This window comes from Peromyscus californicus, unplaced genomic scaffold, assembly GCF_007827085.1.
Source record: "Peromyscus californicus insignis strain IS unplaced genomic scaffold, ASM782708v3 Scaffold_14__1_contigs__length_90479793_seg_2, whole genome shotgun sequence".
In the NCBI taxonomy this organism is placed as follows: domain Eukaryota; kingdom Metazoa; phylum Chordata; class Mammalia; order Rodentia; family Cricetidae; genus Peromyscus; species Peromyscus californicus.
Genome location: NW_026294436.1, coordinates 25,105,679 through 25,125,003, shown reverse-complemented (window position 1 = coordinate 25,125,003; position 19,325 = coordinate 25,105,679).

Genomic DNA, 19,325 nt, shown 5'->3' with positions numbered 1-19,325 from the left:
AAGGGTAGCCCTGACACTCTGAGGTGTGCTCATTACCTGTCAAGGTCCTCTCTACCCTCCTATTGCTGGGACACTGAATATTAGACCAGGCACTAGACATCGAAGCTGGAAGCATCATCACTGCCTAGAATGCCTTGCTGGATTTGGGATATAGAAAGGGATTTCATTCCTGGATCTTTTCATTACCACCCTCCGTTCTGCAGCCGATTCACTCTTCTTGCTCAGTTATAACCATTTGCACGGTGTCATTCACGACCCAGGGGGCTCTGTGCTTGCTCTCCCCCAGGTCCTTGCCTGCTGGAACACTCAGCCGTTCAGGCTATGGATCTAGATTTACCTTTTCAGGAGGAGTTTTCTTGTTGTTTTTTTTCCATCCCAACAAGAAGGAATTCCTCCTAACTTTTCATGTATACTAGCTGAAATTATCCTTTATCTTTCTTCTGGCTCCAGTTCTGATCTCCAGGAGAACAAAGATGGCAGGAAACCAGGAATCCAGTCACCTGCAGTGTCAGGGAAGGACCCATCTTAGCTCTTCACACACCTACACAGAGTAGGGGTTCAAAACATCTCTTAAAGGAGTAGGTGAAGCTGAAACCTGGCCTACTGCCGTAACATGGCAGCAAGAAATTTGGAAATTATTGATATTCAGCATCCATCATCCTCAAAAAAAAAAATCACTAATAGAGAAAACCAAAGACAGAAACAGGTTTCAGAGGATAAGAGAACAATATTCAGTTACTGAGAAGCAAATGGGCCAAAACACCATTCCTAGATATATAAACTGGATAGATCCTGGTTGCAATTTAAGAAGTGTAAGTGACATCTAAAGTTCACTAGCATAGATTATATATTGTTTTTTTCGAGACAGGATTTTTCTGTGTAGCTTTTGGAGCCTATCCTGGAACTCACTTTGTAGACCAGGCTGGCCTCGAACTCTCGGAGATTCACCTGCCTCTGCCTCCCAAGTGCTGGGATTAAAGGCATGCACCACCACTGCCTGGCAATGATATGTATTTTTAAATAATAGATGGAGTTCCAGCACATGGAACATTCTAGACGTTTCTTTCATTCATATCGAGACAGGGCCATGTTAAATAGTTTTCATCTGTTCTACCACAATGGGAGTGTTTCTGCTGTTACATCTTCTGTGTTGTCTTGCACAACTGTTTTCTCCTCTGCGTTCATCCTGAGCATACAGCTCAGTTTCTTATACACCTCTGCTACTCTGGAGTCAAACCCAGGGCCTGAACATATCACGTAACTGGTAACTGTTTTAGAAAGAGAAACTTGTGTGCACGGGAACTTGGGCTGACAGTTAAGCAATCACAACTAAAGAAGACGAACACAGTCCCACCCCACCCCATCACCAAGTGGCTAGAACATTTACATCAGCGCAGCCTACCTCTCTGCTGCAGTTGTAGCAATAACAACAATATGACTGGTAACGCATTTCATCTGTATTTGTCAGGCATCAACAAGTGGTTTGGCAAAAGAGCTAGAAGCAGATGAGGGGGCTGCTCATTTGATGGCAGAGATTGGGGTCAGGTTAGAGGACACATTTAAAATTGATTCTTACTAAACATAAACATCGAATATTCTCACAAGAAATCTGAAGTGAAAGTGTGACATTGCTTGCAACAAACTACGCGTGTGCCATCTGTGTGATTTGAGGGGAAAGTCATTCTCCTGAAGTATTAGAATTTGCACTATTGTCTTCTAAAAATGACAAAGAGTTCCAAAATTCTAGTGACGTTTTGGAGCTGCCGAAGAAAGTCCCAGAAACAGAATTGAAGCTTGGTGTAGTTTGAGATTCTCTTGAAGCCTTTCCTGGCCCTTTCATCGTTCCTATATTTGCTAAGGAACAATTTAGCTTTCTACACTTAGCTTAATTTTATTAACATGTAAGAGTTTGGATGTGGTTATCTAGTACCTTATTTACAAATCACTTATTGAGATGGACTATGCATCTGGCATAGTTCTAGACTTTGAAAGTAATGGTAACTTAATTCTGGGGGTTCACACAGACAATAGGAGTAAGCAAAGGAGTGGCAAAGATGACTTTAAGCAAGGCACATGAGAAGAACAAAGCAAAGTAGTTACAGACAAGGAATACATCCAAACTTCTCATCTCCAGGGCATGTTAATGAAGTCTAAAACACTGTGCAGTTAAATAATGAGGAAAATAGAAGATAAATAACACCCGTGTCATAATGAAAGTAACACATGGTAGTGTGTTTACCATGAGCGAAAGTCAGCACAGTTCTTTTTTTTTTTTTTTTTAAAGATTTATTTATTTATTATGTATACAGTGCTCTGTCTGCATATACACCTGCAGGCCAGAAGAGGGCACTAGATCTCATTATGGATGGCTGTGAGCCACCATGTGGTTGCTGGGAATTGAACTCAGGGCCTCTGGAAGAGCAGCCAGTACTCTTAACCTCTGAGCCATCTCTCCAGCCCCCAGCACAGTTCTTATAAGTGAGCCCTAGACGTCATTGACAAGAAATATCGAAAGCTAAACACAGCTCACTATCAAGTTGTCCTGGGATACTGAGCATCACTGTCCTCCAATTAGTGCTATTTGAATTAATGTTAATGTTCTAAAACAATATTTGCTGAGATTTTACAATAATGAAGTTTGGGCCCTGTATCCTTAGCCAATGCTACCATTCAGGAATTTTCTCTTCCTTTGAATTGCCTTTACTGTTATAAAATGAATGAGAAACACCAGGAATAAAGTAAAAACTGCCATAACTAGACTAAACAATGGAGGTGCTGTATGTTGTAAAGGGAAATTAAGTGATTTTTTTTTAAACAGAAATCATTGAACTGGTCCTGAATAACATGAGAAACTGAAGTCAATCATATAACAATATGAATAAGTAGCTAAGAGCAAGCTCATAATTTAAGAAATGTAAGGCGAATTTTATATATAAAGTGAAAAGACATCAAAATAGATCAATTTTGTGACATTAATCAGCTTTGACCATAAATATGACCCATATAGTCTTAGAGTTGAATTCATAATGCATTTTTCTCTAGTGATAAAATCAAAACACTAAAAAGTTATCATTAAAATTCAATTAAAGCAAGAAGGTTTATATCAGTGTGTCTATGGATACTCCATGTCCAAGACCACTGTACTTGCAGGACTATGGATTTTGAGAATGATTACAACAACATAAAAGACCAGTGACATTATAAACACTAGGCAGAGAACTGTCCCTTGAAATCTACACACCCCATGATAAGCATGCCTGAATCTGGTAACTCAATAGATTAAGAGGACAATGGCTCACAGTGTCTATCAGCTCTGTTTTATAGGCAAAGGCTCTATGCTACATCCTATAGGATAGAGGTTATCTTTGGAAGAATGTTATCGCTTCATTGGAAAAGAAAACACACACACACACACACACACACACACACACACACATACACACACACACGTGTGCCATGTGGTGCAGTTCTGTGTAACACATGAAGGCACTAGCAGAAACACTTGTACAGACACAGTACAATCAGACATGGACTGTCAGGGACCCTTCTGTGCAGAGCATGTCTTTTCTATCAACTATGACCTTGACTCAAATTGTACTGGGTGGGAACTATCTGCTCAGAGACAGGTCTATTATATTTTTTTAAGTTGTATCCCCAACTATTGTTAGCTTAATATTTCATTGTTTACTAAATATTCCCATTGGTTATTTTGAAATGATTTCATCTTTAGTATGTTTAAACGAAAAAAAAAATTTTGTCGTCTTCAAAAGCCTTCTTCCTCTGACAACTACATTTTTTTTTTATTTACCCGGGCTCCAGTATTCATCATCATTAACCCATTTATGTCATGACTAGTAATTACACTATTCAAAATTCACCAATGTCATTTCCTTCTCCTCGTGTTATTCAGTTTAGTTTTGATTCATAATCTTTCTTATCAAGCTTATTGAGATAAATATTTAATTGAATGAGAAATCCTTTTCCATGCTTTATTTAGAATTCAGATTCTGAAGACAGTTTTAAATGTTTCTTACTATTTCCCTACTGAAATTAGTCTCACTTATGTAAGAATAATAAATTAAAAAATAATTGAACCAATATTTCCACAGTAGAATATTCAACGTAATTAACAATGTGTGAGTGTACTAATAGCATGGGGTATAGAGTTTTTCCAGCAACATGTTGTCAATTTTGTTAGGATAAATACTTATATGGAAATAGGAAATCTGTTCAAGTAGAAACAGCCATTATCTCTAAGATGTATGCCATAACCGATCTTATTTTCTTTTTATGCTGTCATTTTTCTGATTTTAAAATAATGACTGTGTGAATCTTTTATAATTAAAGAAAATAAGTTATAAATTTAAAACAAGTTTCTAGTGGTTTTCATGCTGGTTGATAAAAACTAGATTGTCATGGCTGGCTGTTAAGACTATCCCGATTCTGAGATCTACCTTAAGATCTAGCTATGCCACTCTTGGGCATATACCCAAAAATATTCTACATCCTACCACAGAGATACTTGTTCATCCATGTTCATTTCTGATCTACTCACAATGACCAGATTGGAAACAGCCTAGATGTTCATCAATGGATGAATGGTTAAAGATAATGTTATATATTTGCACAATGGACTATTACTCAGCAGTTAAAAATGAAATCATAAAATTTGCAGGTAAATGGATGGAACTAAAAAAAATCATTCTTAATGAGGTAACCTAGACCCGAAAAGACAAATATGGTATGTATTTGTTTATATGTGGATGTTAGCTGTTTTGTCTTCGATAAGCAGGCTACAATCCATATTACTACAGAGGATAGGTATAGCTTAAGGGACTAGAGGGGAGAGAAGTACCTCCCTAGGAAGGAGATATAGACTAGATAGTTATGAATGGATGGAAGGGGGTGGGGTGGAATGGAATAATCAAGCAGGGAGAGGGAGGGAAGGAGGGGGTAAGGGAGGAGATAGATATTGGAAGGAACAGCCAAAAATAAGGGCCATTTGAGGGGTCATATTGAAACCTTCTATAGTGGAAGCTTCATAAAAAACTATGTGTGTCCGTGTGTGTGTGTGTGTGTGTGTGTGTGTGTGTGTGTGTGTGTGTGTGTGTGTTTGTGTGTGTGTGAAAGAATTATAAATGGAATTACCAGATAAAGGAGGAGACAAAGCTACAAGTAGACATTTCTCTCCACCAAATGAAACTTCCAGTGCTGGGGATTGCTTTGGCAATACCTGGTGTTTCCTTCTACACACTGATGGTAAGGCCCCATTGCTGAAGGTAACACATACACAGTTCATTGAACACGGAGAAGTTGAACTCATGTCTACCTAGAGCCTTCATCCCTACTTAATAGTGTTCATGGCACTGAAAAACCCTCTCCTTGCTACCAAAGAAGAAAGGCAAACACCAGCTCAGCTACCAACTGGTCTGCAGTGGTGACCTGCCTGTAAGACATACTGGTGCCAATAGTGGCATAAAGCTTGTGGAAGTAACCAACCAAAATCTGACTCGATTTAAGGCCCAATCTGTGAGTGGAACCTACCCCTGTTACTGCTTGGGTGGTTAAGAACCTGGGACTAGACAGGCCAGAGGCCTATAGGAAAACCAAATACTATTGTACTACTGAAGAAATACAATAGTAAAATGACTCCAAATGACATTCTGTTGTATTCATAGAGCAGTGTCTTTCTCAGCAATCACCAGAGAAGTTTCTGCTTGCAGCAGGTAGAAACAAATGCAGAGACCCAGAACCAGACAACATGCAGGGAATGAAAGATCTTAGAATGCTCAGTCCTAAGTGGTATGTCTCCATCACATCTCTCCCTTCAGGGCTCAGGGAACTCTGGGGAAGATGAGGCAGAAAGATGGTAAGAGCCAATGAGGATGGAGGACACCAAGGAGACAAGGCCTTCTAGACACAACAGGGCTGATGCACACAGGAACTCACAGAGACTGTGGCAGCATGCACAGGGCCTGCACAGGCAAAGACAGATGGGGTCCCAAAGCTGAGATGGGAAATGGACCCAAGTTTCTGCATCTGTATGTGCTCTTGTGTCTTTTCTGTGGCTTCCTTTTCCCTCTCTGTTTTGTCCTATTCATGTTTGTTTTTTATTTTATCTTCTTACTTTTCTTTCTTTTTTTTGTTTTAGATGTCTTTGTTTTTTAATGAGAAATCAAGAAAGGGAGTGGATTTGGGTGGAGGGGTAGGGAGGTGGGGGAAGATCTGGGAGGAGTTGAAGGAGAAGAAATTGTAATCAAAATATATTGTATAAAATTTTATTTTCTAGAAAAAATAAAAACCATTAAGAAAGACTACTACTATTCTAACCTAAATGATCTTCTCCCTACTCTATTCCAAGATCTCATTCTTGAGTTAAAGCTGGACCTGTCCAGAAACCCCATGGCCATTTCTGCTCTACTTCATCCATCCTGCTTTAGACATATGGTCTTCCTTGTACCCAAATCCCATCCATCTCCCAAGGCCCACACCTGCCAACGTATTTCATCTATTTTTAATGAGAAAACTATAGCAATCCTTGATACCTTTTCAGTTGAACATTTCTGTGCTTTTTTCAGTATTAAATGATTTAGCTCTGAAGAAAAGAAGCTACCATGTTACAAATCACAGCCCTTGGAGGACAATGCAAACTGCCCAGATCCTGTACTAGACAGCTCTGAGTCACCCTAGGGAAGCTCCACCAGAGCTGTCTCCGGTGGACATTTTTAGGCTGTATATGAGAGAGCCCAAATTCAACTCAGTATTTTAAAGTAGGGCATTAAATTGGTCTATGTTAATGGTTCTCAACCTGTGAATCACTGAGCACATATTAGATGTTTACATCACAATTCATAACAGTAGAAAAATTAGAGTTATGAAGTAGCAACAAAATGATTTTATGGTTGATGGGTCACCACAACATGAAGAACTGTATTGAAGGGTCACAGCATTAGGAAGGTTGAGAACTACTGGTCTATGTAAATGTAAATGCAGAGTTAGAGAGAGTCTTCATGGCTTTGGTGTGCCTCTCTAAGGGTTTCTAATGTGTTCTTTCTATGTCACTTGGCTCTGTTCTCAGGAGTTTGCTGTGTGGCAGAAACAAGATGCTTGCAGGGAATTTAGACTTTCTGTTCACTGCAAGATGCATTTTTGGAAAGTTCCAAATTCATTCTGATGGCAAGGGCCTAGGCCTCTTGATCACCTCACACCAATGTCTGTGCCCAAGATGAAAAGCACTGCTTGGTTGACTCGGGTTGACTTCTCTATGCCTGGAATTGTATCTAGAAGGGCTTCCTCTAGCCTCATACATCAGATAGCAGGTACTGGGAAAGCAGAGGAGTACTAGCAAGAGGCAGATAGGAATTCTCAACATAAAGGCTGTCTACACTACATTGTGCCTGAAAAACTGATTAGTGCCAAATGTTAGTACTTACATGTCAGAAAACTCAAACAACATATGTCATTCATATCACTACAGGAATGCTTGCAGGACCGAAACCATTCATATGTCTAATGGCTAGTGAGTGTGTTTTCAAGATATACGATTATGAGAGTTTTAGAATGAGACTGTGACGAAACCACCACTAGCTAAACACTGGCTCCCTCAGATGAAAGCCTACTCCTAGACCACACATTGCATTCCATGACATGTAGGCCCTTCATTGGCTGGATCTCGACATTTGTTGAGCAGTTCTGTGAGCAGGACTGTTCCAAAATTATCAACTTCTAGAAACCCACCTTAAACATTGAATAAATGCTTTATATTTTGAAATGTAATCTCCAAACATATTATTGTCGATATGAAAGCATGCATTTAGAGACTAGATTAAGTTTGATGCAAATTCTAATCTCTTTAAAATTTTGTGGCAACGTTTTATATAACTTTTAGTTAGTGGGTGCTGCCAAGTTCCAGGGAGCTATTATCAGACGGTGATACTAGACTAGTTTCATGCTCAAGTGGTTTGGGGTCACGTTTGTGTCTTTGCAAACTAGTATAGTATCAAGATGAGACAAAGCCCAGAGGCTTCTACTTGAAGGACTGATGATCAGAAAATGTCTCTCAGAAATAACCAGCCTTTCCTTATTTAATGAATTAGTTCGTGTGTACACACGTGTGCCATGAAGCAGGGATGGGAGTCAGATGACAATTCACCCGAGCTGCTTCTCTCCTATCACGTGGGCCCAAGGAATCAAACTTAGGGTGTCAGGCTTTGTAGCGAGTTCATTTACCTGCTGAGCCATCTCATTGGCCTACCCAAACCAGGAAAGATGGCGGATGGATGTGCTGTTAGCTTCCTCCTCTTTTTCTTCCACTACAACGAGACTACTACTTTCTCCATGCCTGTGTTTCATGACTCTTATTTCAGGTTCTTCTTATTTTCACCTCCTGGGGGACAGAGGATAGATGATAAAAGGATAAAGAGAGCCCATGGATCAGGCAGGACCATCTCTTTACAGAGTATGTGCAGAGACTCGAGGCTCCAGCAGAAACACTCCAGCCCAAAGACAGAAATCAGGTCCTCCAGTTCACATTCCCAGGCAGTTTGGGCAACCAGTTCTCCCTTTAGACTCCAAAAGCCCCAAGATTGATTATGTACAATCAATGCAAACCAAGTGTCATTTTCAAGTGTGACCTAGGGTGATAGAGGAAAATTCTACAGGAGGATTTGCAGAAGTTTAAGAATAAGGAAAAATATTCTTGGACTAAGTAAGATGCTTGGTTTATTGGAGACTATAACATCAAATTGAATAAAGGCTTAAAAAAAGAAGGAAATAACAATAATCAAAGGAAGGATATTGTAGACACTGAGAAACTAATTACAAGTAACTTTTCAATGGGAAAATAGAAGTGTTCTGCCTTTCACAGGGATGCATGAATCTGCTCCTCCAGCTGGGAGTGAGATTATTATTATTTGGGTCTAGACAGCAAGGATACAGTAGAGTCCTTTGTCAATATGATACTATTTGTAACCTTTATGGTGAAAAGGGACAAATTTCCCCACAGCTTTTAATAAAAGGTGCTCAGAAGTAGCTATACCCTCTTTAGGTCCTGGAATGAAAGAGACCGATAAAAAATACTGTAGCAAGCCCTATCATCTCACCCGAGAGCAGGGAAGCCCTGGGGCCTGGAGGGGAGAAAGAGAATGCAGGAAGAGGGTAGGTTTTGAAGTGCTGTGGGTGTGTGGGGATAAAGAACATAGGATTCTGGTTGTGGTGGGACAACAAAGGAAAATGGAGACAATGGCAGAGGGTAAATAAGAGGATGAGCCAAAGGAGCAGTGGGGAGAGATGGCCCACGGAGGTAGAGAGCACTTCAAGAGAGGGAGAGCTTTGTCTGAGTTCCACATGAAGAGCCCGGAGGAGGGAAACATCACAGACCTGAACAGAGGAGAAAGTAAAGGGAAATGAGTATAATAGGCTTCACCAGATGGGACCCAGCCCTGCGACAGAGAAGGGGAGGGCGTCTAGCCCCAGCCTGGGGAAAAGCATCACACCTAAGAAGCGCAAAGGAAAGGATGCTTCAGAGAATCAAACCTGAGGAGAGCTGATCAACATGGAGCCACTACAGCTCAGAGTAGGAGAAAGCACCCCACCACACACACACACCCAAGCGCACCGCCGCTGGAGTGAGACCCTGAAACTCGGAAGGCAGAACACGGCCCGCGCTGAACAGGACTCAAGCAGCTACATAGGAAGAGGAGGACATATTTTAGAGTGACCAAAAGAAAAAGGTGCTTGCTGGGCAGGATTACCATCAAAATGAAGGTTTTCAAAGTGTGCGAACACAAGGCGCCGAAGAGTGACAGAGCGAGTGTAATATCCTACCTGGAACCCACCTCAGACTGAACGGGGCAGGCTGGTGGTTGCTGGTTTTCCAATGAAGGAGAAATGGCAAGGCCATACTGCAGCAATGCACCTGATGGTCTCCAGGATTTAGACACCGTCTGAGTCCTGGCTGTAGCAGCTACTGTCACTGGCACTTTGAGCAGATGATTTAACCTCTGGGTTTTAGTTTTTCAGTGAGACCCACAACAGGACACACTCTCTGTTTGATTTTTATGGAGACTGAAAACTGCCATGCACCTGAAGACCTTGGTTTGGTGTCCAGAGATAGCACAGTGCAGTCTCTGTCACTTTGTGAAAACTGTCAAGTGTGGTGTTAGGCCAGGCCCCGGGAACCCCAGACTCCTGCTTCAGACCCTTTCTACCAAACTGTGTAGCTAAATATAACACCTGCTTGAAAGGGTGTTTATGAAAGTGATGGGAAAGAGCAGAGACCATCAGACCCTAAAGTGAAATTGTGAGAGGTTGATTTTTTGAATGACATGGGAAAATATTTCACCTAGAACTTGTATACTTATGAACATCTATACAAGCACACACATATGTACTGTAGCTAGAGTTTTCCTGCCTGGCCCACAGTCAGGACAAATCTCTCTCACCTGCCAGTCCCACAGCCGCTCAGACCCAACCAAGTAAACACAGAGACTTATATTGGTTACAAACTGTATGGCCGTGGCAGGCTTCTTGCTAACTGTTCTTACAGCTTAAATTAATCCATTTCTATAAGTCTGTACCTTGCCACCTGGCTCGTGGCTTACCGGTATCTTCACATGCTGTTTGTCATCATGGCGGCTGGCAGTGTCTCTCTGACTCAGCCTTCCACTTCCCAGCTTTATTCTCCTCCTTGTCCCACCTACACTTCCTGCCTAGCCAATGGCCAATCAGTGTTTTATTTATTGACTAATTAGCAACACATTTGCCATACAGAACATCCCACAGCAATGTACCACACACCCACACACACACAGCCACACATACAATCATGTACATGCATATACACACCTATACATGCAGGAACACACAACATATACAACCAGAAACACATATTTGCACATATACATACATGCACACATATACACATGTACACACATGTAACTGTATACACATGTACACACATGTATACATATACACATGGTATCAGGATAAATCCTAAGTAACCAAAAAGTGGTCTGTGGACTTAGATATTTGTAACTGAAGAACAGCCAAGGTGGACCTGGAGCTTCTATGGCTGTGGTGACTTTGCAGCTATCTGTGCAGTAGGGGGGTTGGGGAGGGGAAGGTGAGTCATAGGGGTCAGTGGTATAAGGTAAGTCCTGGTTAACTCAGTGCTGTGGTGATATGTTATCTGTGTTCTCCAATGAAGTTTATCTGAGGATCAGAGGAAAAAGCCGGCCACATTCTCACTACTTGGAGATCCTCAGTCAAAGAGACCTACTTCCTGTCTACCCATGCCTAAATGCCTTTCTGTTCTGCCATCTCATTTCCTCTCTCCACCCAGCTACATCACTCCCTCTTCCTGCCCAGCTCTGTTACTTCCTATTTGTCTGTACAGCTCTCCAGACCTTTATGGTTAGTACTGGGATTAAAAGTGTGTACCACCATGTTTGGCTCTGTTCCCCAGGGTGGCCTGGAACTCACAGAGATCCAGACAGAACCCTGCCTGCTAATTGATAGGATTAAAGGCGTGTGCTACCATTGCCTGACCTTTATGTTTACTATAGTGGCTGACTTTTTCCTCTAATCCTCAGATAAACTTTATTGGGGTACACAGATAAAATATCACCACATTTTCCCTTTTTTGTCTAATATAAAAAAATAAAAAATAAGTAATAACTAATATAAGAAAAACTGTTGGGATACACAGATAAAATATCACCACACAGTGCTTTTGTGCATGGATGAAGCAATAACAATGCACAAATGCTCCCATTTCTCCGTGCCCACACCAAAACTTTTTTTTTTTTTTTTTACAAACATGAGTAAATATACTATGGCTTTAATTTGTATTTCCCAGATGATTGTCAATGCCAAGTTTCATTGCATTTGCCCCTCAGATATTTGTAGATCTTTTTTGGAGAAATGCCTGTTTAAACTCTTTGCCCATCAAAAATATTTATCACTGTGGTATAGGCGTGCTTTTTTGATTAATATTTATTAATATTAATATTTTGATTAAAAATTTGACTATTAATCCTTTATTAGATATGATTTTAAAATATGTTCTCCACACTGTGGGCTAGCTACTCACTCTATTGATGGTTTCATTTATTCTAAAGAAGCATATTGGTTTGTGACATGATTAGCAATAATTTTGTTTGAGTTTTGGGTGTCAGAGCTAGGCTATCATTTGAAGAGTTATGCTGTGAAGCATGCCCCCTATGTTCTTGTAAGAACTTTAGAGTGGTAGCCTTACATTTAAGGTTTTGATTATTTTAGGTTGAGTTGTTTCAAGAGACAAGGTATCACTATGGTTCCCAGGCTAGCATTCGAGTCCTGGGTTCAAGTGACCAATACTGCCTCAGCTTCCTAAGTAATTGGGGCTGCAGGTACATGCCACTGTGTTCAGCATGGTTGAACTTTTGTGTGTGGTCTAAGAATATCCATACTTGTTAGCATGATGTTCTACCAACATCATTAGTTGAAAAGACTACCCCCTTTCCATGAGATAGCCTCAGTATCTTTCTTGAAGATGATTTGACCATATATGCATGAGTTTTTGCAAATATCTATGACTTGGATATTTACTAGGCTTATTTTGTTTCTCATAATGATTTTGGCCATTTTTTTGTGTTCTTGTGATTTTATATGAATTTTAGCGTTGGTTCTTTATTGAGATTATATCTCTAGCAATCCATGGAGTCTATTTAATGAGCAAAGGAATTTACTTAGGGGTTAACTCACAAGACAGAATAAAGGATTTTATTTCAGAATCTTGGAAGGATGATGCACAGTCCGATGCTGTTCTCTGACGAGCTCTGCCCTGGTCTGTTCCAGCCTCCAAAACCACGAGGTAGTGAGGAAGGAGTGTGTACGTGCGTCCCAGATCTTAAGGGTCCCCCAGCAGCCACACCCCAGAGGCATGTACCTCAAGGTCATAGGCAGATATAGCAGTTATCTACTACCTCACTAGAGGTGCTGCTTCAGGGAATGGCTCAAACAGCCACCCACTACAGTTCTTCTATTTCTTTTCTTTGGTGATGAGAGTGCATGAGTGTATATGGTGTGTGTGTGTGTGTGTGTGTGTGTGTGTGTGTGTGTGTGTGTGTGTTGAACTGCTCTGCTCATCTGTGAAAGCACCTGTGGAGGCCAGAGGTTGATGTTGAGATAGCTTCCTCAATCACTTCTTTACTACTACTACTACTACTATTATTATTATTATTATTATTATTATTATTATTATTATTATTTTTAGTGTGGGGGGTGGGAGAGAGAGAGAGAGAGAGAGAGAGAGAGAGAGAGAGAGAGAGAGAGAGAGAGAGAGAATCTTTAGATCACTGGGCAGCAGGCTCCCAGGACCCACTGTTTTACACCCACTACACAGTGCTAAGGGCACTGACATATGTCGTTACACTCATCTGCTACATAGATCCCGGGGAATCAGTCACCTACCGAGTGAGTGCAGTGAACAATTTACCCATGGAGCCATCAGCTCCTCTTTGCCTCTATGTTGTACTTCTTAAAATTGCCATTAGAGGGCAGCCGAGAGCAATTGCTGTAGCCTGTGTAGTTTACAGGGCTCTTGGCCACCACCCTGACAAGAGCTCACAGGGAAGCATCTCGTGCCTGACACTGAGATTTTCATTTAACTACTCCTATCATCTATGAGTAGAATGGTTCCCCAGTCAGGATACCTCTGTTCACATTTCTCTTAAATATTTTAAAAATTCGTTTACAAACTGGTGAGTTTCCATAAGGTTTTTGCATACGTCTTTCATTTTGGTTAGCTCACTCTCTAACCTCTCCCCTGCCCAATTCCTCTGTCCTCATCCCCACTTAAACCTTTAATTCCCAGGTTTTTCCTCTCTTATATATTGCATGTGTTTATTGACCTCACCAATTATATTTGACCCCTATTGCTGATGATCTCACACACTTCAGTTGTAGGACGTAGAGAACTCCATCTCACACCAACTAGGAAATTTCTTCCCTATTGGCTAGATTTCATAGTACTGGAAAGTGCTTTGCAGACACCTGGAGGAGGAAAGACATCAGTGGTTTTACCCACTGTGCTGGCTAGAGTTATGCCAACGCCACACAAGCGAGAGTCATTTTAGAAGAGAGAACCTCAACTGAGAAAATGCCCCCGCCAGATTGGCCTATGAGCAAGCTGTGGTACATTGTCTTGATTGATGATTGTTGTGGCATGGCCCAGATCGCTGTGGGGAGTCCCACCTCTGGATTGGTGGTCATGGGTGCTATAAGAAAGCAGGCTGAGCAAGGCAAGAGGGCCAGTCTAGTGAGCGGCACTCCTCCACGGTCACTGCATCAGCTCCTGCCTCTAGGTTCCTGCCCTCTTTGAGTTTCTGCCCTGATGGAGAGTGACCAAAGAGTTGTAAGCTGATGCAAACCCTTTCCTCCGCATGTTGTTTGTAGTCATGATGCTTTATCACAGCAACAGAAACTCTAAGACATGCAACATTGGTCTTTGCATGCTCCAATACCAAACATGCCAGTCAAGATGAGTCACTGCTGCAATCATGGCATGCCTGTTGCATGGATAATAAACTACTTTCTGATAAGGGTTTGAGACCTGCTGCATTGAAAAGAATTCATGTGTGTCCTGTAATCTTTGTTAAAAGGAGGTAACAGAGGAGGTCAGAGATCCTATTGTTGTTTTGATAAGTGGTTACATTGTCAAAATTGTCTTCTAAATATTCATGCTTATACCCATTGGATTTTTTTTGATGCTCACAAGCTTGATTAGAGAAGCTTCTTATTGCAATGGGAAATAGTTCCTGAGGACTCATAGTTGATCAATGTGTAAAGAGCTGTGAGTGTTCACTCCTAAATGGAACACCATCACCACCCCAAGGCTAAGGGAACACCTCAGGAGTCAGAAAGGATGGAAGAGCTGGAGGATGGGGTGGAGTGCTGTCTAATGCCAACTTCTGAATGTAATGTGGATCTTACAATCTCAACTAATAATACCTTTTGTTATCTGCACAACACCTGCACTGGGAAAAGGGCTTGTTAAGCCTGCACCCTGCCACCCCAGCTTAGGTTCTGTTGACAGATGGTGGATACTAGAGGAGAGAGAATCATTTTTTCTTTGAGTACATGGCTACTTTTAGATTGCCAATGCTCCAGTCAATACTAATTGAACTCAGTGAGTTCTTTTTAAAAATGAAGAGAACATGTAGTTTGGAAGGGGATGTATGAGGACTGAAGTCCATAAAGGTTGATCTCAGGTTGATCTCAACCCTCAGGGGAGGCTTTGCCCTGGAGGAGGTGGGAATGGGGGGTGGGCTGGAGGGGCGGGAGGGGGGAGAACAAGGGAATCCGTGGCTGATATGTAGAACTAAATTACATTGTCAAATAAAATAAAATTAAATTAAAAAGATATTTCATTTTTAATTTTAAATAAAAGAAATATTTTGCTGATTTCTTTATAAAAAAAGAGAGGGATAGTGGGAGGTGGGTATGATAAAAATACACCATGTAAAAGTATGAAATTCTCAAAGAATAAGTAGGAAGAGGTATAAAAATGCCTTTGGAATTTGAGGATGCCATTGAATCTGCAGATCACTTTGAGTAGTAGGGAGATTTTAATATTAACTCTTCCAATCTATGAATAAGGAGTCTGTTTCCATTTCATTTATTTATTTATTTATTTTGTGTGTGTGTGTTTACCATAATCCTGTTGGGATTCCAGGTGTGTGCTGCCATACCTGGTTTATTGTGTAGCTTTCTGTATATAGCATTTACCACATTGATTAAGTGTATTACTAAGTATTTTGTTCTCTTTTGTATTTTTATGTATGGGATTGTTTCTTAATGTGTTTTTAAATTATTTGTTATTATATGGATATACATTATTTTGTGTATTTTACAAATTTCAATTTTGCTTATTAGTTCTGTGGCTCTTCAGAGTTCACAAAAGGTATCATGCGCAGGTATAAGAGTATATAATTTTTACTTTATGATTTGAAAGCCTTTTTATTTCTTTTCCTTGGCTAATTATGGTGACTGGGACTATTGATACTTGTCAGGTCCAAGGGGAATTCTATTTCCCCAACTTCAAAAGACTGAAGGGACAAATGGCTATCTGTGGTGTCTATTAGCATATCAAAGTGCATGGTGGCCTCCTGGATCCCTCAGGAGGATCACAAGTAGTGTTACACATTTCAAAGTCCATGCTAGCATCCTTGCTCTTCTCACTTCCCTCCTTACCCTAAATTTGTTAGCTCACTGGCTCACCCCAACTCCATTCTAATTCTCCTTATAACCCTGCTATTTTGGCTATGTTCTCTCTTTTTCAGCTCCTCTCTTTCTTTGTCTTCCTCTCTGTCTCTTTCCTCCCCATCTCTCTGCTCTCCTGTGTGCTCCTTCTCTCTATGCTCCTCTCTTTATCTCACTGCTCCTGCTTCTGTCATGGCCAGGTCCAGTCTGCTGGCCATGTTTAGTCTACTACTTTCTCACTCTCTGCTCTGGACTCTTCCCAATGCCTCTAGCTGCTCTTCCTCTGTCATATCTACAATAAAGACCTTCTCCTTAACCATTTCGTAGAGTGGTCATATTGTCAGTTTGTGCAATACTGTGTTGAATAAAAGTGTCAGGATGAGGGGCTGGGGATTTAGCTCAGTGGGAAATCACTTGCTTATCAAGTGAAGGGCTCTGGGTTCAGTCTCCAACTCTGGGGGAGGGGGTGTCAGTGATCAGATAAGTCTCTTTATATTGCTCCTGACCTTTGCCAAAACCACTTTCAGTTTTCTTCCATTTAATATATTAATCATGGGCCTCAAGGCTGCTCAACAGGGAAAGGAAGAGGAGAAGACGTGTTCTAGGGCAGGTACTTCCTCTGGGTCAGACATCACTACTGCCTGACATCATGGAGCAGAGTTTACCACGGTATCAGACTACCAGGACCTTGAAGTCATGGCCATGAAATAAGCAAAAATAATATGTTAGGAAGTTCTGTGGTGATGGCAACAGGGCTGTTAACACTCTTATAACAGGGGGTTGAGACTTCAGCCACAGCTCCTTCCTGTCCTGCAGATGTCTGCGTGGGGGTGGTGCTAGGGCACACAGGCAGTGTAAGTTTGCCTGGGGCTGGGCTTTCAGTGGTACAGCGTTTGGTGAGTTATCCTCCATGCTGCTGTGGAGGATTTCTCTGCTACAGCTGCTTTTGAGTCCCCCATGTCCCTATAAGTAACCTCAATAAAGTAACTTGTTCACCAACCTGGACTTGGATGGAACTCTTCCTCTGCTCTCTTTGGGTTGATAAGATGGTTTCTCATATCTCTCTAAGAAAGGCAAGGCAGCAAACAGTGCAGGTCGAGATGGCCACACAACAGTGCTTCAAAGAGATGTACGAAACTTTGGGCACTGACTGTTTAATTATATCAACAGCGTGCAGGTCGAGATGGCTACACAACAGTGCTTCAAAGAGATGTACGAAACTTTGGGCACTGACTGTTTAATTATATCAACAGCCTAAACACGGCTTCAAAAGATTCTCTTACACCTAAGTTTAAGTAGAATTTTGTTGTATTGTCCTGTGTTTATAAGGCAGAATGGTTACTATGATATAGCAGTGTTCCTATTCTAAAACATACGGGCAAATCTTGCTTGTAAACCATTACCACCGGAAAAAGTACTTTATTAGATTTTGAATCTGAGAGCATATTTGTTTCTTTTACTACATCTACAGCAATTGCTTATGTTTTTCCGACTGTTTAAAGCAACACTCCCTATACTCCATAATTATCTCTGTTATCATTATAAAGAAACAGTTTTGTTTTTGTTTTTGGTTTTTTTTGCTCTCCCTTATTTCTATCAGAAATTTGTGGTTGTGAGGGATGACGCCACTCAAGCTGTGGTCACCTTGGTAAGAGAATCCAGTTCTTATTCATCACAGATGACAAGCTTCAAGTGCCATAGGAGAGCTGGCTTCGCCCTAAGGACCTTGCCAGCACCACCTATCAGCAAGACCCAGCATCCCAGCAGCAAGGTGCCACAGAGCTACGGCACCAAACCCTTTAGCAGGGGTACCCCCTGTCCATGGCTCAAGTGCATATTTCAAGTGTTGGGATATGGCCCACAAAAAAACCATAGCCCAACTCTCTTCAAGTGAGACACCAGAGGCCTTCTCTCTATCTTGTCCATCTTTGCCTCCAGCCTGGTCAACGGAGCATGCACTTCTGCCCATACCCTGCTGCAAGTCTTCCTGATTGTACTACTAGTTTTCTAGAAGCTTCCATTATGTGGGTAGTGGTTTTTTGTTTTCCTTTTTAGATAAGATCTCAGTATGTATTCCAGGCTGGTTAAAAATACCCTACGTAGACCAGGATGGCCTCCAGATGGGATTCCTCTTGTCTCAGCCTTCCAGAGATAGAAGAAGTATAAATCTTATGAAATAAATCTTGATCATACAGCTTTACTGCCCTGTAAATGCCAGAGGCAGGGTGTTAAGGCTTTGGGGTGTTACTTTGTACTCAAGTGTGAACCAGATGTATCATAAGAACTTCCTTACAATGCTGGATTCCAGTATTCAAACCAGGATGTGCTGACTAGTTTTCCGTCAACTCAGCATTAGCTGGAGTCATTTTGGAAGAGCAAACCTCAGTTGAGAAAATGCTTCACCAGATCAGCCTGTGGCCAAGCCTGTGGTGCATTTTCTTGATTGATGACTGATGTGGGAGGGCCTAGCTCACTGTGGGTGGTGCCACCACTGGGCTTCTGGTCCTGGGTACTATAAGAAAACTGACTGGACAAGCCATAAGCAAGCTAGTTAGGGGCATTCCTCCATGGCCTCTGTATCAGCTCCTGCCTCCAGTTTCCAGCCTTGCTTGGGTTCCTTCCCTGACTTCGTTTAATGATGGACTGTGATGTGGAAGTGTAAAATAAATAAACCCTTCCCTCTATAAATTACCTTTAGTTATGGTGTTTTATCACATCCAAGGAAAGACTAACCGAGACACAGTACATAAAAATGGAGACTCAAGTGCTCAGGTAGCTTAAGTACTGTCTCTTTGCCATTACTAATTGATCAAGGACAAGAGACTCCTTTTTTGTAGCAATAGTTAAATTTAAAACCTTTGCATCAGCCGGGTGGTGGTGGCGCACACCTTTAATCCCAGCACTCGGGAGGCAGAGCCAGGTGGACCTCTGTGTGTTTGATGCCAGCCTGGTCTACAGAGCAAGATCCAGGAAAGGCACAAAGCTACACAGAGAAACCCTGTCTCGAAAAATGAAACCAAACCAACCAAACAAAAACCCAACAACCTTTGCATCATATTTGAACGTGAAGTTCACTTTTCTGA